Raw genomic sequence first — 24,692 nt, 5'->3', positions numbered from 1 at the left:
GAAATACAAACTAATGATTATGAGGACAGGGTGCGTCTTTTGTGGTGAAGTATTAAATCTGTGACATTGAAATTCCCTGAAAGTAGAAATTTTAAGGACCTTGTTTCAGATGTAAATCACATTCTTTGCAATTTTTTGATATACATTTGCTTGAGAAGTTGTGTGTTGTTGAGTCTTTGTAAATTTGAAGTTGGGTTTCTGCCAAATGAAAAAAGTAGGGTTGTTCAGCCATTCTCCAGCTGAGATACAAGGCTGTGCTCCATGTACATGCCTTCAGACGTGGATTACGAGGTGATCACATTTGTTTAGAGCATGATTGCTGTTGGTTACTGTCTTACCACAGTCAATTCCAGCAGCAGTATCTGTGGTTTGGCCATAAATTAAATTATGAATAAATTTTTTCTTGTGCTGTTCCTGTGCATGCATCTCATGCCTGGAGTTCTGTATACAGTTGTGGAGAAAATGATGTGGGGTTTGTTTTTGTTTTGTTTCATTTCTTGTTTGTATCCAAGAAACTCGATTCCCTCTCAGTCCCACGGCAAAGCAGAATAACAGCTAAATATTTACTGGAATATTTTGAGCACTGGTGATAGAACTTTCTGGCAGCCCATTGAGACAGATATTTGTCATGGGATGTCAAAGACAAGGACATTTACTCAGGGTTCAAGTCTGGCTGCTTTTCCAGTCCCTTAAAGCTGACCTCATCGCTTCTAGCTTTACATGTCTTTGTATTTCTTTATAGCCTCTTTAGCAACTAATAAAAACTGAAAGTCAAAGCAAATTTAAAATCTGATCAGAGGCTCAGAAGTCAAGAGTAGCTGGCATTTTTTCTGAATTGTTGTACTACATGTTTAATTTGTTCTATGTGAGGTTCCCCCCCCCCCCCCCCCCTTCTTATGTCACAGCCTATAAGAAGATTTGGCTACTGGAAGGAATGTAGTTGATTTTTAGTTCAACTAATGATGAACAAAGCAGAATGGAAGTTGTTTTTCTCTTTGTTGATCTGTGTCTCCTTTTAGTTAATTAGAGGATATCACAGCAGAGCTTTGTTCCCATATCGACTTTCCAGTGACTACAGAGTTGAGATATATATATATATGTAATTATTATTATTATTATTTTTGCCTGTGCTGACTTTTCCAGCCTTTCCCCCATTGAGGATGCTCAGGACTGTGGTGCAGCACAGGCGACGCCTGTTCCCGCCCCAGCAGTGGCGCCGCTGTGTTCAGCACGGAGCTGCCTCTGGCCCCTCTGCCGGGCCAGCACCGAGCGGCTCATTTCGGCCCCTAAAATCCCCTCTCGTTCCAGAGGGGTGTGAGCGCTCAGCATGCAGACCCCTCCCCATCCACAGACAGTAACTCGAGCAGGATTAAGCACCCTTTCTCGCCTTGGGAACCCGGGGAGAGGTGTTTTTGGGGCGGGGTTGGCAGCCGGGCTCGGCGGGCGCTCCCTCCCTGCCCGGGCCGTGCCCTGGGCCGGCTCCGCCCTCCCGAAGCACCGAGCCCCAATGGGCTGGGGGTCAGTGCCGGAGTACGGAATAATTAAATAAACCCTGAGCAACAGCTCCTGCCTTTGCCTCATGCCGATAAAAACGCGCAGCCACAGGGCTGCATTCTCCCTTTCTCGATGCCTGCTCCCGTGGTTCCATCACATTCTTGTGGTTTCCACTGCCCTTGACTTCATCTGCCTCCCATTGCCCAGGCAGTGCCTCGTCTTGTTGCTTTGTGGTGAAAACCACCACGATATCTGTCTCTATCCCTTCCTACTTAGAACAAAAGAAAACATCTCTGCCACGTCCCCTCTTCCACCTTGGCCATCCAGTCTCGCCTTTCTGGGCTCATTCTGAGCTTTGTACTTCTCATTCTCACTGGCACTCGATGTCTGTAAATGTTCTATGCAAGCAGAGTGGTGTGGGAGCAGACTGAGTTACTGCATCTGTGCTGCTTAGCAGGGACCCTCAAGTACAGTGACAGGTATCTGTTCAATTTGTCATGCTTTTGATTCTTGCTGGCTGTAACAGCAATCCCTGCATTATTTTCAATTATTTTAGAGAACAAAATACTTGAGAGCTAGCAATGGATTGATTTTTGAGTTTCACCAAAGCAGGTAATTTCCCTAATGATCATATCTGTTTTAAAAGACAGTGGAGAAAAATAGCTGATGTGAGAGTAAGGATGATAATTTCTGGCAGAATAATAGGGTGGATCTCTTCTTTGAGTGTAAGAGGGGGGGAAAAGGGGCAATTGACTACTTTTGGTGGTCAGAGTAAATCTGCTCTCAGCTGTTGTGCTGGGCTTTAACCCGTCTGACAGGATAACTGAACGCTCTGTACATATTTTCAAAAGCTTCTTTATGGCTTTGGGCATTGGGTGAGGTGAGTACCAGTTGGTATCCTGGTGCTGAGAGAATGTCATCTCTGGCAAGCATGATGTGGCAGGACCGCAGTGCTAGGCAATTTTTCTCTGTGGATGGGCTTCTGGAATTATTGTCAAGTGTCATGGGATAATGTAAGGTAGGGGAGCCACAAGAGCCACAAAAATATCCCAATCTATGGCTTGATTCTGTTTGTTCAGGAAAAGAACTCTCTGGAATTCTGTAGCTCTTTCTTGCTTAAGCTTGTCATGTTACATGGATGAGCAGAAGAAACAAGGCATCCTTCAGTGCAGGAAAACAAGAGATCTTGGATCTAAGGGGCAGTGCTAAAATAAAGCTACTGTATCCTACATGATGATAAGACTGTAACAAAAAAATTGCTAATCAGACCTAGAAAAAGACTTTACCTTCTTAGTGACAAGTGCTGACTGGTTACGGCTTCCTGGGCTTGGGGGCTTGGCAAGAGCCAAGTTTCACATGAGAAGAGTGCTATGGTTCTTTTCACAGCCTCTCTGAGGAAGTCCTGTTTCAAATGTGTGACCACAGCACCACTCACCTGGGAAACAAAAGGGACAGCTGAGGTGTGCTGAGAAACAGAAAGTCAACTCCTACTCTTGGCTGTGTGTTTGGGGCCCATTTAGAGGGGATCATGTTCATATGAACATATGGAATTACCCAGAAGAGATGCAAGTAATCCTTCATGATAAAGGCTCTGTGAATTGTCAGGTATGCAGTGGATTGTGAAATCAGAGGTGTGCAGAAGACACAGAGGTGCTCTTGGACCGCTGCTCTGAGACACTGAATTGAGAAAGAAACCAGAAGAGGGATAACAAAGGGCTGGGTAGAAGGCGAGAAAAGTGACTCCAAGCTGCTTCTGCTGGGTGGCTTATTTATTCAAGCAAGTTCACCATAGGTTGTCCTTTCTTGGTCTAAATATGAGCATTGCTAGCTCGAATCACTGTTGTTGAGCTTGCTCATATCATGATAAAAAAAAGTAGGGTGATGGATGAAAAATAACTGTGGTTGCTCACTTCAGTTGTATGTCTGGGAAAATCATGGCTTCCTGAGGCACTTTCTATTTGTTTGTCTCTTGAGATGCCTCTATTCAGACATGAGAGAGCTGGCGAGAAAAGCCTTATCCAGAGTCAGGTTATGACAGCTTTGCATTAAGGTGGTATTTAGTTTCATCTCTCTGGAAATGGATGGAGAATTGCAGAGAAATAACCACCTAATTCAGAGCCACGTCATTTGGATACCTGCAACCCCAAAATGCATTCATGTCTTTGTGGGTATCAATTCCTGTTAATTCCTTTCAATCCAGTTAATCTAATTAGTCACCCACTGGGCTCGCAGCTCTCCACAGCGAAGCCAGCAGGAATGCAGAACAGGGTACACTTCTAATCTTTCATTTCTTCCCTTTTGCATCCCTCTGTATCACAGCACACACTTGAAGCTAGCAGCTTCAGTAGTCTTCAGCATGAAGCCAAGTGAAGTGTGTGCTGAATCTGGAGGATCTGATCAGCAGAGCAAAGTGGGTCTAGCCAGAGGTGCTCTCTATCCCCATCAGCAGCGTGGAGAAGGAACAACAGAGCAAGCTAGGGAATTTAGCTGATCATGGTAATTTGTTTCAGTTGGTGGAAGCTGTTGAGGTTTGTTAGACACTCCAGCAGGAGTTAAACATCTTGGCAGTGCAGTGGGAGACGAGGTTTGACATGGATAAAAGTACAATAATGCCCATTGGCAAAAGAAATCCAAGTTTCTCCTCACTTGCCTGGGCTCTGAATTTGCAGTCTGCTGTGAAGGCAGAACATTTGGGTAGATGCTATCACAGATAGTTTAATGAAGCATGGAGCTGCAGTTTTAAAAGGGAACTGAACTGCTTGTGTGTTTGAAAAAGTAATACAGTAACACAGAGGAAAGTCTAATACGTGGATATTCTGATAAAAAGTTAATGGAGAGCACACAGTGCAAAATTGATGTTGTGGTTGCCTCCTGCTGAGAATCAGAGCTCAGTGGGTAAAAGAAGAATTATTCTCTTGCATGGATATTAAAAGAAGCCCAGATTAAATTATATGAGAAATACTTAAAAGGCTGTGTTCCATCTGTATTCTTCAGAGGCATGAGCTAACTCCTCTTTGAGGCATGGAAGAAAGCATTAAGGGCATGGCTATTGTTTCTCAGAGGTTTTTTCAACAGCTTTCCTTTGAAGCACAAGTACTGGCTGAAGCCAGTGGGGCAGAACACCAGAATGGACTTGGGTCTGATCCAACCAGGAAAAAAGTTATATTTCTGTCTCAAAATTACAGTGGTATGTAGTACAGTGCTCTGTTATATCAGTAAGCTCCAAGATATTCAGTCATCCCTCTTCTAAAGAAAGGTACTCTGATCTTGTTAAAGCTAGATCTATGAAATTTTGTGCTGAGTTGGACAATATTTCATTCACCAGGAGAAGTCTTCTGAAGTCTAAAAACTCACGTGCAAGAGGTGAAGTTCTAAAAGAGTCTGGAAGACTCTGCATTTCTGACAAGGACAGGTTTTTGGCTGCCAGGTTGTTCTTCTCAGGAGCAAGGCACAGCAGAGTATATGAAAAGCATTTTGACCTCTAAAGGTGTGGAGCATAAGGAAGTTCCAGGAAACACAAGGTGAACCACTACATTTAGAGGTTGCATAATGCTCTTAATATTTACTGTGAGTGGTTTAAACACTTGAAAGTAGGAAATACAAACACTTTTAAAATGCAGTTCTCCTCTTACAAGTGCACAGGATAGACTATACTGCCTTTTCATGAAGTGATCAAATGACACAGTATTTTAAGTACTTTACTCTTGATTTGCCTTTTCAGTGCCAGGTTACAACCCAAATGCTTTTTCCTGGAGCTGTGTAATTTGGAGCCATTATTGCACCAGATGGCACAACTTTGGTTTCTATTTTTTCCTCAATTTGCCAGTCTGGATTTGTTTGATTGTTTTTTCCAAGCATTATTGTGCTGGGGAAAATGTTGTTCTGGCAATCTCATGGTGTTATTCTCCTTGAAGGTTATAGCAGTATGGGAAGAACCAAACTGAATTTCCAGGGAGCACACTTTGTGCCTGGGCATGGCCTCTCCTTGTGCTGCTCCTGATGTGTTATGGGCACAAATGCCCATATGTGTTGTGTGACAAATTTGCATTGCAGACTCCAAGATATCAAACTGAAGCCAATCATTTCACAAGGGCCCTTGGAGGCTCAAGCATTTTCTGTCACAGATCTGAGGTCTGTTTCTGCAGAGTACCAAGGTGAACATGTCAGACCTTTTTGCTTTCAGCCTGGAAGTACCAGTGCTGTGCAAGCTGGTGCTGGTTGGGAATTTGAAACACCTTGTGCCATTTCTTTGAAGTTTTGCCTTTATCCAGTGTCTGGCTGGGTGCTCAGATGGCTTTACCTCAAAGTTTGTGCAAAACATTCTAGGGCAGTATTGTGCAAAAAAATCCCATGCCAGGCTGTTCCCAAAGGGGCCAGTGGGATTTTTTGGCTAGTGAGCATTTTCATTGAGGGATACCACTAATGCCTGTGCTGTGTGGTGAAGACCTTCTAGCCATCTGGTTCCTGAGACACTGGTCTGATGTATTTAAATGTTATTTTCTTTGAGGAGGAAAAGCGTGAAGACCTGTTTTCCTAAGCTCTTTTTATGTGCATTAATCACTTTAATTTGCACACTGCATGAGTTCTCAAAAGCAGCTGCATGGTATGTTCCTTGAGTCTAGGCCATTCTTTGTTGAGGAAACAAATCAAAGACTGACTAGATCCTCAGCTGTTGAAAGCAATTGGAAGCTACTCAGGTTTTTGCTAGCCAAGGGCTTGACTGCTGCTCCTTAAGAGCTGCCTTCTTCCCCGTGTTAATGATTTTTGTCATGGGAAGTAGTTATAGAGTAAAAGGTGAAAAAGATATCCAGAACTGTTCTCATGAGTGACTCTTCCAAAATACAGTTGAAGGATGAGAAGGAAGCCTGAGTAGTGTTTATGTGGGGAAGAAATAAATCTTTGCCATGCAGCTATTGGCTATTTTGCTGTAATAAAGCAAGGACTTTGAAATCTGCTACTGCCATGAAGGGGTTTTGCTCCTCTAGGCAGGAATAGCTGTAGTCTTGTCAGCATAGAGTGAGGGAGGCTTTGGCTATTTTCTCAAGCATTCATAAGACAGTCACTGAATACAGGATACTCAGCACTGCATCCAAAGCTGCCCTTGCTGCCGGCAATGCCTAGATCTTAGTGACTCCCTCAAAGCAATTGAATTCTGAGTGGCTGCTGTTGTTTTTGAAAAGTCAATTTAATTCTTTGAAAACATAATAGCATCAGCCTTTATTGCTTTGCAGTCTATGCTCTGCACATGCAGCAAGCTGCTGTTTAGAGCTGCCTGTGTGGTTAACCCCTGGGAGTGGAGGTGAAGAGCCACAGCTGTGCCTCTGGGCACAGAAAGGAGTTAAACATACACTGTGTTTTCTGCTGAGAGTCTTGGAAGTTTAAAGATGAATGGGCTCTACTCAGGCAATGTCTTGCAACTACACGCCATTGCCCCCAAGTCAGTAAGCTCACCAGTTTGCTACTGTGTGTTGCTACAACCCAGCACTGTGCTGTACTTCAGCACTGGACTGAGCAGGTGCTGTAGAAACTTGGCTGCTTTCAGCATTATCTATCTCCCTAACCCTGCCATGGGGCACTGGCTTACCTAGAAAATCTGAAGACATTGATTTCTAGGTTTCCTTTTTCTCATTGTACAACTCGAGTTGTTCAGGCCTGGTACCTCACAAGCTTTCCTAGTGTCCTATGACCAAATGAATGAAAATTTTCCCCCCTGTTCCTTATGCCCTTTGGCTCATAGAGGAAAGAATAGGCTGGCTTGACACAAAGGCATCCACTACAGACCTTTGGGGTGAGCTGCTGTGACCAATGTAAAGGCTTGCCTCCATTACAGAGCCCCAGTCCTCATTATCTTGTGTTTATTGTTATCATTTGTAAAGTGCAAGGAGTCATCCTGCCAAGAGGTTTTGAAGTCCCTGGAGGCAGTGACAGGCACAGGCCTTAGCCCAGCTGTAGGGCACCACTGTTGATGATGGTGGGAGAACCTTGGTTAGTCCTGCCTTTTTTGGGGCACATCTTTCCACAGAGACCAGTGTTTCATTTGTGAAATCATTCCCCCAAGTAATATTTAAAGCCTGAGTATCTTGCTGCTTATGCCTTGTACCTTTTCTGCTGATCAGCAGAGGATTTTAGCTTTTGAAATGTGTTGTTGTCACTACACTTCACTCAGACTATGACCAGCTGCCGTGACATCACAGAGATGGAACCCAAGGGCAGTTCCATGTGGACTGGCCACTGGTGTTCACAGAAGGTGTTCCTGTAACAGAAGTGGCAGTCCAAGGGGTGTCTGAGTCTCACAAGTGAAAGTAAGCTTGCTAAAGAGCACAGCGGTCTTGTGGCCAGGAAATAGTGTTTTTTCACGGTGTGAAACACGTGGTGAGGTGGGGGAAAATATGTATGTGATGCTGCTTAATTGGAGGGGAAATGTTAGCAGAGGGGAGGGATAGGATGTGTGGGGAAACAGCTGTGTGAAGTGCAGTGGTAGGAAAAGGTTTGTGTGCGAGGAGGTTCATGAGTCTGATGTAAGAGAAGGAAAGAGTGGGCTTTGCTTGTGACAGATTTACGTGTACTTAATAATTCTTTGGCTTGCACAGGAGGAGAAATGTGGAGAAAAGAGTGGTGTGATAGGACTCTTCTGAGGTGATAAATAACCTGTAGTTTCAAGAGATTTATCTATAGCTATAGGTGGCCATCTGAATGGTTAAAGTGAAGAAAATACCCACGGGTTCAGTTTCCTTACCTCTCATTAGTGTCTGGAGTTTTTCAGCAATTGCCTTGGGGTAAGGCCTTTCTGACCCCAAACCATACACCCTCCTTCCTCAGCATTTGAGCTGTAGAGCACAGTCTCTAGAGTGTGGGGTTTCCAGAGCTTACTGTTCAACTTCCAAGAGGCTGCTGTGTCTCTTCTCTGGTGCTTATGAGTGTTAGAGAGCAAGTCTGTCAATGTGATTTACCTCCTTGTTTGGAGACATCTGTCTTACAGTTAATTATGTCATATCCAGGGTGCTACCTGAGGTCATCCCATCCCTGAAACTGTGGGCTAAAAGGCAGAAAATTTAATTGATGGTAGCAGCAATGTTTTCTTACATTTCTTTATGAAGGAACGTCTAAGTGTAAGTTAAGATGCCTGTAAGGTTTAATTTTTAGCTGAAAATAAGCAAGTAATGTGTGCCTGTTCAGGTGAAATCCAGTAGCTTGCCAAGGAATGGCTTGTTCTTACAAGGCTGTAGGCATACGTGTTTACCTGCCAAAGCATCCATGGGCATCTGTGCTGCCTGGTGCTCTGTGATATTTACTACATTGCAGGTCCCCAAAGCAACCTGTGAAAGCCAGCTTGTAGGCTGAAATTCTTCTAATTTCAGGCTGATAGCTCAGCTAAAGGAAATGGCTTTGCACTGAGGGGGGCGTTGACACTCCCTGGTGGTGAGTGAAACTCAGGTGTCCTGTTTAAGGACAGCTGATATGATGCTGCCAGCTTCTGAGTGGGGACTGCCATCATGACCCCTATCTGCACCCATGGCCTTCTTTCTCCCTAACTTTCCAGCCTCTGGTTTCAAGCAGGTCTGTGACAAGCCCCCCAGCTTTTACCTGGTGTTGCATGCAGACCTCTCAAAACAGCAATAAACTTTTCAAAGGATGATAAAGTTGCTAACTGGAAATTGTGTGAAAGCAGGACTTCGGTGTGGTATTGAGATACTGGTACAAGCACTTGCAAGCCTTCATTTCTAGAGCACCTTGCCAGGTTTGGGGGATAAAGCAGTGATTCAAAGTGAAGGTGTGAAACAAAACAGACAGTGGAGTACTTTCTGCTTTACTGATTACTTTATGCTGAGGAACCAGTAACTTCTGCTTCTGTTTCAGGTATAGTTAGTTATATAAAATTATATTATAAGTGGTAATTATTGTTGGCATGGAAGGCCAGGGAGAACATATAAGTCTTGTTTGCTCTGATTTGGAATTTAACTTTTGGCAAAGGCAGTTTTGTGTCCATGATCAGTCCCTTCTTTTCCATTTGTTTGTTATAAAACCAGATGAATTAAAGTCTGCCAGCACAGAAGTTGAAGGAAAAGAGTCAAACCAGTACAAAAGCCAAAGAGAATGAGATGAACTAGATACCTGATACACTATCACATCATAATTGATGGAGGATATTTCCTGCCTTGAGGTAGAAATGGATTATGGGGTTTTTTTGTCACATAAAGCATTGGCATCATCTTAAGGCTAAGACTGGATAAAAAAAGTGTGATTTCTTTCTTATGAGGAAAAACTCTTCTCTTAGTACCCAGGTTCTGCTCAGGAAGCAGGAGACCAGAAAAGAGAAGGGCTAGACAAACCCGTTCCCAGGCTGCACCTGGAGTCAGCGAAAGAGGATAAATTTAAGACCAATTGTGCTGTCACTTGTGCACCCTTCTTTTTTAGTGTGGAACAGGAATGGGATAAAGAATTAGTGGAATAAATAATGGTTTCAGGACTAACAGCAAACTTTTTAGAGCTTTGCTAGAAATGGCCTGAGTTGAATTTTGATCAGCTAAAATATTTTTAAGCTAGTTGTCTGTTCATCTGACTGCATCTTGAAAGTACTTAACTGTAGGGTGTATTGTGACTCTCCTGTTGGTGCACTCCCACTGGAAAGGTTAATGGTTCTCTGTGAACATTTCTGTTTATGCTAATATATTCTGCACTGTGGGAAGGTAAAGGAAAGGCAGGTAATTCACAATATGGATTTAGCTTATTAAATCCCATCTGGATCTGCAATGAATTGTCTCAATTTTGTGCTATCTTAAGAGATTAAGTCTTGTAACAGGTTTTTCCGTATTCAGTCTTGTCATAGGTTTTTGGCATATTGGTTATGGTGTGCCTAAGATGTGTTTTTTGTACCTCTTTGTTCTCTCTCTGTGAATGCTCAGCCGTGTCTGGTGTTTCAATCCTATTTCAATTCAAACAGATGACTTCAGAGAGCATTACCTAGGCCCTCAGGAGGATTTGCTGTATTTGAATCAATTGACTTCAGTAACCACAAGCTGAATAAGCATGGATCATAGATCCAGTATAAGAATAGGTATAGAAGGCAGAACTTTCCTTTAGGAAATGAACACTGGAAACTTTCTGCTTTTTGGTAAAAAGTTATTTCTTTGAAAGCCCCAATTTGGAAAAATCCCGAGAATACCTCCAAAATTAAGAGGGATTTACCCTCTTACACTGAACAGCTTAGCAGCCTGTAATAAAACACAATTAAAACTTGTTCTTAAGGAATATTCTATAACCAACTTGTACAGTATGGACAGCGACTAGCTTAGAAACATCTAGCTGTGGTGCTCAGCTGAGCATGCTGAAAATCTGACCCAGACCTGGGTTATCACCTCTCATGGGCTCTTCCAAGTCTAGAAATTTTTCATTTGCATTTGCTGAAGCAATTAAAAGGTAAGTTGACTGTGAAGCAGATGTCACATGTCAATGGCAGTTTCTGTAGATGAATAACAAAGCTCTTTAGTAGTACTAAATATAGACATGAACTATAGTTGGGAAGAGTAAATCCCTAGCACCCAATCTATAAATAAGCAAGCTGTTGACTAGTAGGATAGGTTTATATCTTTCATGTATCTTAAGCACTTTGCAAAGCAGAGATAACATGATGTGGATGTTAAGAGCATGAACTAAGAAGTGAGGACTTGTGACATGTGGTTTAGGTCACTTGCAGTAATCACAGTTTTTGGGATCTTGCAGAGCAGTGGTACTCTTTCTAACCTTCACCAGCTTCAAAATCTAGTCAGATGAGAGGGGTGGGACATTTTTAAATGCAATTCTACCGCTAGATGGGGGGAAATAGTTATCTTGACAGTACTTTACAGTCCCTCTTATTAGAAAGAAAACAAAAAGGGCTTTACTGTACATGCTTATTCTGCCCCCAGTATGCTGTTTTTAGGCACAGTTGATCTGACACAGTGTGGGTGCCTGCAGCCTGAGCAGGTCACTTGGACTCTCTATATAAGAGAGAACTATACACACATCAGCAGCTCCTTTTCTCCTTTCCTAAAGTAGATCTCTAAACAGCTGAATGATATTGTACAAGTGCTTGTTTTTCCTGTCCTGGACTATGAAGGGATCCGAAGTGGTCTCTCATCTCAGATGGAGGCATCTTCATTGTAGGTGTCAAAAAAGTGGATGAAGCAAGCCCCACAACTTTTTTCACTGTTTGCAGGTGCTGCCTTTCACCAATCTTCCTTTCTGTCCACTGGACTGAAAGTTTAGGAAAGGGACTTCATATGCCTTTGTAATCTGAAAGGTTTGGGAGAAGTCTGTTTCTGTTTCACCATCTGTCTTCTCTAAAACAGAGAAATCTCAGAGGTCTGCAGTTGCTTTCCTTAAATCTTTGGGATCCCACTGTGGCCAGGGCTCCTGCACGCTACAGGCTGCTTGTTCTGTCTGTGTCACACATGCTCCAGCTCCCTGGTTAAGGCTGAGGGAGACTTAAAGTAATTTCCACACCTATTCCCTTCTCCAAACAGCTTTCACTGAAACTCATGAAAATGTACAAATGTTTGGGGGGGGGTTAAAGATGGATTTCTAGAGGCAGTGTTATGCTTTGTAAGACTTATGCCTGTTGTGATACTTAAACCAAGCTGAAAATATCCCCTCAGGTAGTTCTTTGCCTTTAAACAGGTAATTCTGAAAGACTTAGGTCTGATTCAGTCCACAGAGAACATTAATAGCAAAATTGTTCTGAGTTTCACTGGCAATGGATAAGGCACAGCATTCAGTCAACAAAATCCAGATGGGTTCCCATATTCAATTTTTCCAGCAAAAGTGCTAGCAATTACAGCTTCACTGAAAGCTGTTACATTCTAAAAAGCATTAAAATGCTCCCAATCTGCATCTTGCAAGGCAGATTGTCCAGCTGGTCTGTCCTTGATCTCTTTGTTCATGCTGAATTAAAAGGACACAAGTTATTGTGACCTGGCTTGACGATTGTTTAGCTTCATCTTTCTTCCCACCTTCAGAAAGAGACTTACATGAGAACAGACATAATATATCTGTCAGTAACTCTTAAATTTTGCTGAGGCTTCCCGCTTCCTTTCTAACATGTAAAAATGTGGCTTACCTGTAAGCAGTTCATGGTGAGAAAATTTAAGAGGTATGCACCTTTTCATTTAGATATTGTTTTGTTTTCAGTATTTCTTTTTTGTCCTCAGAAGTGATTGGTCCCATAGGCTTTTAGTGAAGATCAGTTTAATAACTATGTATGTACATATCCACACAAAAAATATATCCAAAAATGTTTTTTGGCTCTTGCCAGAATATTCTTCAAGATGAATAGAACTTCAAAGGATATCTCATTGGAAGTTTACACATTTTTTAAAATTAAACTAATAACTTGCTTTTGTTTAGAAGATGATTCTCTCAAATTGTCCTTTCAAAATGAAAAACGTAAATCTTTAATTTTGCGAATTTCAGACCAGAATAGTTGTTTTCTGAACACTAAAAGAAGTCATGTCTTTTAATCTAAGTGCATTGCATGATTTTTGCAAATATTATTGCCCGTCTTGAAGACTGCTGTTCTGTGGAGAATAAGTACTTGAGAGTGGAAAAAAATCAAGGAAGAAGCCCCCAGCAGGTCTTGTATATAATGAACAGTCTAATCAGAGTAGTCATGTACAGGTGTAATGGAAAAAGGTGGGGTAGTTGCTTCAGACACAGCTGAAGCAGGGAATGTTTAGTTGCTAAGGCTGATAACCTTGACATTTATTGCCATTATAACTGATTTTTTTTTTTTTTTTTTTTTTTTTTTTTTTTTTTGGTACAAGGCCAGCTGAGAACCTGGATGTTTTTTTCCTATGATTACAGATCCAGCTGAAAAGCTTTTAGGATCCTTTCTATCTTCTTGAACTAGTAATTCTGGCTGGATACCATGAAGGAGTAGTTTTCCATCACTTTTCACTTCTACTAGTGTTTAGAAAACCTTTTCTCTTTCACTGGGAAATATATAAGCTCAACATGGCCTGTGAAAGAAATATGCTGCAGTTTCATGATGGGAAGGTTGTTTTTCCACCTAAGCTGTGATATAACAGTGTTTTTAAGCTTTCTATCATCCATCTCCTAGCCAGGATAAAATTGCTCTTTGAGGCATAAATTCCTTTGTTCTGCTAGGAGGGCTCTGAATGAGGAGAGAGTATGATTTAGGAGCAGAGCTGATAACCAGGAGAGCTGCATTCAGTCCCTTGGGCTGTCAGCCTCAGCCAGTCACTCCCTGGCTTTAAGCCACCCCTCAAACGGGATGAGCGATGCGTTCCCTCGCTGTTTGTCTCGCCTCTGTAGATTGTGGAACATATGGTGCACAAATTGTCATTCCCTTGGTGCCAAGGACACCAGAGACCCAGATTGCAGTTGTGGCTTCCAAGACGAGCCATAAACAATAACAGGAAATGAGATTTTTGTCTTTTCTCTGTTTTAGACAGACCTCCCTAAGAATTTTTTTGCGTTCTTCCACTTAATGTGTAAAAATAACCAGCTGCTTCCAATGGGGAGTTACACACTAAAAAGGTGAAAGGATCAAAGTCTCCATGCCATGAGACAGCTCCTCCACACTTGACCCTGCCCTCCTGCCGCTTTTTCTTGCTGAGTGTGAATTTTGACTCGTGAACCAACAAAGAAGAAGGTACTTTACGACGAAGAGAGGAGCCAGCCTGTGGGTGTGGTGAGAGTAAAGAGATGGGACACACAAACCAGCATAGATCTTGGCACCATGGGGAAGATTCTGAGCAGTGTGGGAACACAAATAGGACAGACAGGAGTTTTGTGCAGACCAGAAGGATTTGGGTAAAGCACGTGTGTGTATTATGTTAGTCCTGGACGGAAAGAATTAAGAGCTGCAGAATCCTGTGGCTCACTCTGCTACTGTCAACATAGTAATTTTCCTGAAAATTTCCACAGGAAAATACTGTCTTTGAATAAGAAGCTGAGATTTCCTTTGAGGAAAACCAACCTGAAAAGTATAAGGTTAAATCAGTATTTTGAAGGGAAAAGAGGATTTTCATTTGGTTTTTTCTTAAGATGCTTTTGTCTACTCCTTATTTATGAATAAAAAATATATAAAACACAATTGTTTCAAACTGAAATGAAGCAAAAGTAATTGTTTTACATCAAACCACAAGAGTAAGCATGAAAGGGGATTTTTCTTTTCTTGGCTTAGGAGTTGTGAATAAAGGTGTTTTTCACATTTTCCGCTCATTTTTATCACTGAGTTGTACAATGCTGTTTGGGCACATGTAATGTTTCTTGACAGTTAAGATAAAAAGCTTTGTTGGGAAGGAATAGCTGCAGTGTTACGCACTTCTGACTCCCTTCTTGGGTAATTGTGGCTTGTGTGATCTCTCTCCTGCTGGATTTGGAGGTGTGAACAAGGTACAGCAGGATGATCATGTAAACAGCAGTGACAGAACACTGGGAAATGGGTGGCCTCAAAGCTGTGTAGAAATTCTTCTGCTTTCTCATCTAACCATATCTGCAGGGCCAGTTGTTGGTATGGAAGAGGTGATGGCTGCCCTGGGTAAGGAGGCTGCTGTGGGCAGCAGGAGAGCTGCTTGCCTGACCTGTGCCAAAGCCCTGCCAGCGAGCTGTGAGCCCTGGGGAGCCGTGGCTGGCCCCTCCTCACACCACAGCCTTGGCCACCCTGCCAGGGGCAATTCAGCTGGGGCTTTGTGTCCCACAGCTCTTCATCCAAGGTTCCTGCCTTTCACCATGGTGAGAGCAGCTTGTCCCTGGTGTCTCATCCTTTGGCATCCTCAATGAATGTGGACGAAAAGCCTTGAGTGGTTCTGCTTGGCTGCACAACAAACGTGCTCTGAGTCTGCCTCTCACTGCATCAGGCAGTGCTGAAGCATTCATCACCTGCAGCTGCTGATCAAAGAAGGATGAGACTTTTCTGGGAAAATGCTTCTCTACAGATCAAACTCTGCGCGTTGCCTGAGTCAATCTGATTTTTAGCAGGCTGCCACAAATCTATGCATGTCTTTCTCTGTTTAAAACAGGATCTTCAGCTTTCTTTATAAGATAAAAAGCTAGAAGGAAGATAAGCTGGCAGCAAGACTAATTCCTTATATGTGTATACTGTTTGCATAAAATACAGTCCAGCAGTGTTTGCTGTGTCAGCTGAAGTACAGAATTTTTTTTGAGTTCTGAAGTAGCAGCAGCTCTAGAAGAGAGTGTAAGCCTAGTTGTGTATGGGCTGAAGCAATGGTTCCGTTTTAGGTGCACACCTAACACGAGAATTAATGTCTTTGAGATGTCAGAAAAGAAGCTAATTATGGACTTGTTTTGAACTGCTACCCTGTTTTGACAAATGGCATGAGTAATTGGAAGCAGAAGACTAGGGCATGCACTCTAATCTTGTTAGGAAAAAAGGGCATCCATTAGCAATGAAATCTCACCTCTTGCCAAATGACTGTTGAAATGAGAGTCACATATTCTAGCATTTGCTGTGGACTGTATGGAAGTAACGATCCAAAGCAAAATGTGGTATTGTACTGGCATTTTATATGTGCAGGAAGCTGGAAACCAGGTATCAGGGAAAAGGAATTAGAATTGAAAAAGTAGAGCAGCATTTGAAACTCATGATAGATTATTTTGATCTTTTGGCAGTAAGGAACAAAGGCCACGTTTCTTAATGTTAAAAACTATCTGGTGTGTACTTGGATAGGTGCCTTTTCACTGGCATCCCTGGCAGTGATAGCAATTTGTCTCTCTGAATGAACCCCAGATTGATGCAACAGTGAGTTTATAGTCTTCAAGTGGCAGGAAACATCTCTCCTTTAAGTGACATATAGAATTGAAGACTTAGACTTGTTTTTGATCATTTCAAGCCACTTGTTTCTTCAAAGCTTTGTGTTTACTGGAATTTTCTTTCTTGTCTCTTGCTGTGGCAAGGTCTGATTTGTCTGGAATTTCTTGTTTCTTGTCTTCACTCTGTTTTGGATGGGAATTAAGCTTGAATCCTTTTTACTTCAAGCTTCTCTTCCTGATGCTTTTGTTAACTCTGTGTTAAGCTGAAGCTTGTCAACTTAAAGAAGCCCCTTGTGGAATTGAATGTAACAACAGCTCTGGATGTCGCAGTCACTTTCTGTGTTTGTCAGAGCTTTCTAGAAGACGGCTTAAACTGAAGCAGAGTACTAGTTAATTCCATATATTTGTCATTGTTCCTGGTTGCATAAAGTTGCTACATGAGGATTTGAGCCTTATTGCATCTCCTCAATACTCAGAAGTATTTGTGGGAGAGTCCTCAGTCTGGTCTATGAACTTAAAGGCTGTCTTGAGGTGGTATTTTTGTAATAGATCATACTTTCTGGTCAAAAGCACTAGGAAGGAATGGACTTTTGATGGTGTTCCACTGAAATCTAGAAGAAAAAGGTCTGACTCAAATTTTTTTCAGTGGGGGAAAAAAAAGGTATTTGTGACAGTTCTTATGGAATGGCTGCTTTTCACATGCTTGTTTGCTTTTCATACAAATTATATGTGTGATGCTGCTTCTATCTGTGGTTGAATGCATAAAAATAATGTTTCAAAAACACTGAATATTGAGCCAAAAGGTAAGTCTTAGAAGTGTGCCCAGAAATTCGATTTGCAATTGTTTTTAGGGTGGTGTCATTTTTTGTTTGGTTGTTATTGTTGTTTAAATCCTTTCCCCCCTTCCCTCGTGTCTGTAACAAAGGGATTTGGAGCAGTAGATTCCAAGTGTTGCTAATTTGTTTCTTTCTCTCTGTGCTCTAGCAGAAAACCTCTGAGAAACCATACTGCAGCAATTTGGAATGTTACCTTTCCCTTGCTGTTCGTTGTGCTGGCATTTCATGGGTGTGTGACAGCACTGGATGATCTTTGTCTTGCCTACCCCAGCTTGGTGTAGGAGTCTGGTCTATTAATTTGTGATGAACACAGGCCTGCACTGTGTTGTTGGGCTGAGAGCTGAAGTGTCAGCCAGACAGAGGCACCATTCTTAACTGGTATAAAACTGGTGGGGTTACAGCAAAAATGGAACAGGCCAATCCTGTCTTGGACGTGGTAGGCTGAAGGTGCTGGGCAGAGCTGGCTTGAATATTTGTACAGTTTCATGTCAAAGCACAAGAATGTCTGCTCAAGTGTTTGTGTTTCAAAACCTTCACTTTTAATCTGAGTAGGGGCTGGAGTCTTAAGACAGAATCTTGGGAAATATTCATTTGAAAATGAAAATACTGCTTAAGGAGCAAATAAACATAATACTCCCAACCCCCCACGCTTTACTCACGCATTTTGCTGGTACTGTTATAAAGCAGAAGACAGTTCGAGGAATGTCAACTTTAAGTTGTATCATTCCCCATGTATCCCATTTTTCTACCATACTTAAAGTAATATTGCTTAAGACTAAACTTCGTTCACTCTGTACTCTTCCCTTGGTCTGAACTCTTTCTGACTTTGGGGAACAAAAGCTTGATTTTCTGCTTACACTGCAGTATTAAAATATTCTGTCCCTCCCCATCAAATAAAGATTTACATTATTTTTCTGATAAGTTTGTAATTTTGTAGTCTTCAGTGATGTTCACATTCCTCTGAGAGGAGAGGAGCATCTCTGGTGATTGAGGCCCAGGGCCTTTAAAGTTGTTTCTGGGATCTCTGTTCTATGACTGTGTCTCTGGATGCTTGAACATGGCCAGAGATCCTTCAAATATATGCCAAAGTTTTTTCAGCCTCAAAAAAGATACAGAGCTGGAGAAAAGAGACTCTTAAGTGGTTTTGTTCTGGGAGTTTTAAGGTAGCTGTGCTTTTTTGTAGTCTCAGCTTGCATAAGCCTAAAGCTACCAGGAACTACTGCCTGGCTTTGGCAAACATGAAGGAGAGCAAACGTTTCAATGTCAAGTTGGATCGTTATATCCTCAGCCCTAGGCTTGTTCTTCACCAAGTCAAACATGAAGAACAGAACAAAGAACTATTGATAGTTCATGCTCTGCTGGTTTCTCATGTTGCTGCTTCTGCTTTTTTTTTGTTCTTTGTTTGTTTTTTCTCCATTAACAATTGTAGAAGAGATCCTTTCAGCTTCTCTGACCACCTGAGAATGGTTTCCTTAGAGAGGTTTCATTAATGCAATGACTGCCTTTTGCATACACAGAATGTTTTTCTGGGTTTAATATTTAATATTTATTTTAATATTTTAAGTATTTTACCGGTTTTATCTGCTCTTCCTTCCCTCTGTAAGATTTCTCAAAGAAAAGTAGCAAGCATAACACTTATTTGGTGAAATTGAATTTGATGTCTACTTCAGGGACTTGCTCCCTTGCTCAGTCTTGTACCTGGCTCTGCTGAGATAGATGGATTCACACTTCATGTATCTGGCACACATTATGACTGCTCTTCCAAAAACCCTTCCAAACCATCCTTCCTCTGGGTATTGTGTTTGTGCATGCAGCTTCATTAACAACTAACCTTGGTACAGCGCATGGGCTGCTGCAGGGTTCACTGCCTTCATACAGACAAAGCAATTTACAGATGGCTGAAGCCTGAGATAGGTGCCCAGCATCAGCAGTGACCAGCTTTTAGCTGTTCTCTTTAGGGGGCTGGGTTTATCTTTGGCTCACACCTGTAGTCCTGGCAGTGTGAGTGTCTGTGCCCTTCCCAGCTCACCTGGGGCCAGACTCTGTTGCAGGGAGTTGTTGTCTGAGGGAACCTTGCCTTTTGGGACAAATATTCCTGCAGCACTGAAGTGTCTCTGCCTTTTGTTTAGATGAGAGTTTTAACAGGCACGTCCTAATCTCTTAGGGGCAAGGGGGAAGGCACATCCTACAGGGGCACCTTGGGGGCTGGGTACAAACAGGACATTGGGGCTCAATCCAGCTAGTGGGTGGTCTGGGGAGCCAAGCTCCCCTTTCTGCCCTGTGCTTTGAGCAGAGCTTGTGAGAAGGCTTGAGCTCACACTGCATTTATTTCTCTTCCTTCTGGTTTATCTGTTCTCTAACATCACTCTGCCTCTCACAGAAAGCCAGAGTGACCTGTGAAGCACAGGGACTCTGCCAAGGGCTGAGAAGCAAACACTAATAGAAGATCTCAGGGTCTGCCTGGAAGATTTATTTATATGTTTTCTTTTGCCTTGGGCAAAGCACATTGTGAAAAGAGATGGATCTAAAAATAAGATGGGAGTTTACATGAAATAGGAATAACTAACTAAAGAGGGGGTGACAGGAAAAGCAGCAGAAATATGTAGGACAGTAGTACTAGCTAGAAACAGAAGGTGGGATGATAGGAAAACTAAGGTGAAAGCAATCAAGCCCCCTCTCTCTACATCCTCTTACATGTATCTCTACACGAGGCTCACCCTGTGTTCACACAAAACACAGCCTGTTCCTGTGGGGTTTTGTGTAGGTATGAAGATCCACCCTCAGAGCTGCTTGCCACTTAGCTAGCTCTGCTTGAGGAAAGGGAGAGTTGCCAGGAGAGAACTAGGGACAGATAAAAAACCAATACTGGGTTGCAGACATGCCTGCATCATCCCAGCACTAGCAGAAGACAAACTCAGCTCCTGTAAGAGAAAATGAGATTGCTCCTCAGGCAATTGAAGAGACTCTGGTCTCTGGTATAAGCCAGAGGTTTGGCAAAGGAAAATTACTAGTTCAGTACTGTCACCTTGTGCTGGGTTTTTTTGACACCATTGAAACATCTAAACACCATTTTAGTTGGGGAAAAATATCTGACTTTTTAAATAAGATTATAAGAGGTTTCAATGAATATCTGCTGCATCTGGGAGAGTAGGAGGGACTAACCTTTAGGAGTTTCAAGAGTCTGGAATGAGGAATCTGCTGACAGGGCTTTCAAGTAAGTCACAGAAGAGCAGGCTGTCCTGTGAACCTGAGACAGACTGTCAAGGGAAAACTCCCTAGCTTACTCACTGGAAAAGCTCAGAATAAAAGGACTGAAAAATCACTGTGCAGTTGAGGACCCCATTCAACTCCTTTGTGGAAAGTTATGCTGGAATGTCAGAAATGTGGGGGTCTTCTCTGGCTAAATCTGTATTTAATGATAGACCTATTGTACAGGTACATGCTGTGGGCTGGTTTAGACTTTCCAGGAGGCTGCTGTTCTTTCTGACATTGTACAGTGGTAAGAATCTCACTCCCTATATGTGAATGCGTGTAAAATGTGTCTGTAGCTATTTATATAAAATGAGGGGGAGGATGAAACAGTGCTGGTTATTTCTGAAAACTCTTCTAAAACAAACCTTTGGTGTTTCTGTCTAGATAGTGTGTATATGTCTGTCTGATATACAATTTATTTAAAAATAAAGTTTTTCAGAAATAGCTGTCATTTTTGAAAGCAGTACCTCCCTGAGGATGGAGCTACTGTATTTTCTTGTAGCCACCATTTATCAGTGTTTTGGTTGTAATTTGGTTATGTCATCTGAGACAGGATGTTCAGTTCCTGAAAGGATAGAGAAGGAGAGGTCCTTCTGTAGGGCAAGGAATTTTGCTATATATTTGGTAATATTTGAGTTTTTTTCAGAAGCAACATAGGAGAACTCGCTGCTAAGTAACTCTTAAGAGCCTCTGAAAGCTTCCTTTAAGTAATGGATTTCCATTTGGCTTGTCACCTTTGAAACAGCAAGTGGTTAGCCTCCCTTGCCAGAAGTAATCTGTATGTTTAGTCAGTGCAGTACTGGTCTAATGAAAACAAGTCAATTTATCATGTTTTTGTAACTTTCTTTTTCCCTTTGAATTTTAAAGTTAAAGAAGTCATTCACTCAGTCTAAGCAAACAGCTTTGAAAAAAGACTCCCCCTTAATCCAAGTTTTGGTGTTTCCTTCCACATCAGCTCACGTTCAAACTGAGTGTTGGACACCCCTGAATTGGGACAGTTTTATGATTAATTCACATGGGACCCCAATTGTGCATACAGCATTCAGTGTCTCTTTGGGAGTGCAACGAACTGAAGAACAGAACAAAGGAGAATCAACTCCAGTGTCAGTCTAATGCTGTCTACTTTCTTTCTTCCTTATGTTACACATGTTTGTTCATCACATTTTTTTCAATTTAGGAAATAAGTCTGTGGTGTGGATGTACATACAAAATTATTGGAAAAAATACATAAGACTGGTATATGGATGGACCACAGCATGTTCTTGCATTACAGATTAGAGGCCTCTCCTCATCAGATCTTGTCTGGAAATGACTGAGACTTGATATACATTTAAAGAAGCCACTAAATAGGAGGTAATCAAGTAACAACTTACACTAATTGAAATTCATATGTAGTACTTAAGAGAGTTTTAGTTAGCTCTATTGTTATATAAAACAATAATAAAGACCAGAGCATGGTAGATTGCAGCATTTTCCAAGACTCAGGAATGCCTTGGAATGAAGATTTTTTTTTTGCCCTGTTCTTAAGTCTAACACTTACTAGTAGTTTAACAACAGATGAGGCACTCAGTTTCCATGTCAGTTTACTCATTATGTGATATGTAAGATTTATCCCCTGATTTCTAGGGTTATCATAAAATCTTAATGTTCTTTATGCAACCAGACACTCCCAGGTAGGAAAGGCAATGTAAATTTTAGGTTTTGACAGGTAGAGGCAGTGAAACTCAAGGCTATTAACCCTTGGAAATGACAAAATTCTGTCAAAAGACAGTGCTTTCACTTGGAAATGGGAAAAAAGTAGAACTTTCTATATGACTTCTTTTTCCACTCCAAATAGAAAAAAAAATCAGATATTTTGTTTATTTAAAACAAATACTAGCTTCTCTGGGAATTTTATTTTTAGAGACTTTTCAGGCTATGTCCAAGAGTTAAGAATAGTTGTTACCCCTTGGTGTACTGAGAGTTTTGGTGCACTCAGTTTGAACGTGAGCTGATGTGGAAGGGAACACCAAAACTTGGAGTAAGGGAGTCTTTTTTCAAAGCTGTTCGCTTAGAGTTTTTATCTCTTTATGTGAATGTGTTTTTTTAACTTTAAAAAGGAAAAAAAGGAGAGTGGATTTTGGTAATGACCATGCCACCCTGAGTAAGGGTTCTCTGGGCTTTCTGGCTCCTAGAAAAGACTTGTGTTCCTACAATTGCTTTGGAGTTGTGCAATATCTGCTTCCTTTTGGGTAAGGGACCCCAAAGCTTTCCTAATTTGAAAGGACACATGGTTTGTCCTGGGGCCAGGCCACACAGCTCGTGCACAGTCTGCAGATCCAGATGGATGGGTGCTTGGAGGTGTCACCGTGTTCCCTGCTGGCCCCATGGCAGGGGAGCAGAAGCCCTGAGAAACCAGATTAAAATCACTCCTGTCAGCACTTCTCTTCCCCTTGGCAGAGCATTTCCCTCTGACATTCTTATGCCATGTGGTGTCCTGTTGAGGTCTTGGGACACTGTCAGCTTGCAGTTTTGTGGGAGACTGTTGGAGCTCTTATGGAATCTCCTGAGGGTCTGTTTGACCAGGAGGAAGGAACTGGGCCCAGAAACAAGCCAAACTTTTGGGAACTGTGACACTTCTATATTGATTTTTTGCCTGAGAGGATCCCAGTTGTCTTTGACAGGAGAGATGTGTCAAGCTGTAATTACAGTTTTGGGATGGTGCAGCTTTGAGTCATTGTGCAAATCTGTTAGACCAAGTTCAGGACAGCTCTGCCCAGCTCAGCAGCAGGCCCCTAGCCTTTCTCTCTGCATGCTGAATTATTGAAGAATGTTGCTAGAGAACAGTCTCACAGAGCTCCTGAATTTCAATGCTCCCTGATTCTTCATGCATTTGTGTTGAAGGAGGCAGCCCTTGCATTTACTTCATAAGCCTTACAAATGCTTCCCTTGCTTGGAGATGCTTTGGGTGAAAGATACCCAGGTGACTCAAACAACAGTCCTAAAGGCCTGTTGTACCTGAACTCACAGCAACTCATAGCAAACCCATTTGGTTCTGTCAAAATTCTTTGATTTACTGTACACTGCTAATCAATTGATAACAAAGATATGAAGAAAAACAGCAACTGATTTGAACTGGAAATGAGAGAATAACGAACTTATCCTTAGCACTGATCACATAAATGAACATGCAGGAGAGCTTTAAACCTTGGCAGGCTCTGGCAAACAGCTGAAATGAGTATTTCAAATATGACCTGTCTTGTGTCTTTCAGTAGAAAGCATCTTATTTACACTGATGCTCACTGTCTGGTTCAGAAGGGAGAGGGAATTGTTTCCAGTCTCCTGATCTGAGCTGGGCAAGTGCATGACACAAGGCCAGCACAGATTGAATTTCCCACCTTGCATATGACATCCCGCTTTCTCCACTGTGAAAGGGATAAGGATTGTGAAGATTGCTACAGAAACACTATTGACACCTTCACTGTTCCAGCCTTTGGCTACTGTGACCACAGGCACCATTCCCCTGTGCAAAGTAACTTGGTTTAATTACCAAATATAGTGGTATTGAGATGATCTAGACCGAGAGGCCTAGAATGTGATGTTCTCTCCCTACAGAGTGGTTCCATCCTGAATACTTTCAAAACGAGACTTTCCTCTCAGTTCTAATGGGTAGCAGCTGAGGAAGCAAGAAAGGGAGTTTATTGAGATCCTTGTCACCTGAAGTGTGGATTAGGAAAAGGCCCAGAGGAGTTTATGAAGCATAGGAGGAGCTGAGTATTTGGCATTTCAGTTCACTCAGAATGAGTGTGTAGGGAGCCAGCTTTGGGCCCTAAGTTTGGTCTAGGTCTTCTAGTGAGGTCCAAAAGTATTGGCCTGGATAGATGTCCATTGGGTGGCCTAATGCACTCCTTTGATGTTGAATAGTTGGACAGATGTTTTCACAACTCCCTGTTGCTACTTGTCTACAGATGGTATGGGAGTAGTACAAGCTTCTTGATTTTTAGCCATATAACATTCCTTGGCCATTAGCAGAGTTCTTCACGATTTCAGATGTGGTTTATAGAGTGTCAGTTGTTATGAAGGATTCTTTTGCATCACTAGCAGTAGTCCAAGATGTTTTAAAGTCTAAATCATTCATGATCAGAGTGCAGCATGCTCAGATACATTGTATTTTCCTCATCGTATCACATGTGAGATGTACTGCTGTTTCAGTGGAAAGCTCCCCTGCTGAATAGTTAACAAAAAGCAAAACTGTCCTTTGGATGACACAAGGACCATTTGTACTGTGTAGTTGAGGAAAATTTTGCTTATGCTCACCTTAGCAAGTCAAGTTAGCAGAGAATTTTTTTCTGGTTTAAC

The sequence above is a fragment of the Prinia subflava genome, chromosome 28 (assembly GCF_021018805.1).
Source record: "Prinia subflava isolate CZ2003 ecotype Zambia chromosome 28, Cam_Psub_1.2, whole genome shotgun sequence".
NCBI classification, from domain to species: Eukaryota; Metazoa; Chordata; class Aves; order Passeriformes; family Cisticolidae; genus Prinia; species Prinia subflava.
Note: the sequence above shows the minus strand (reverse complement) of the source record.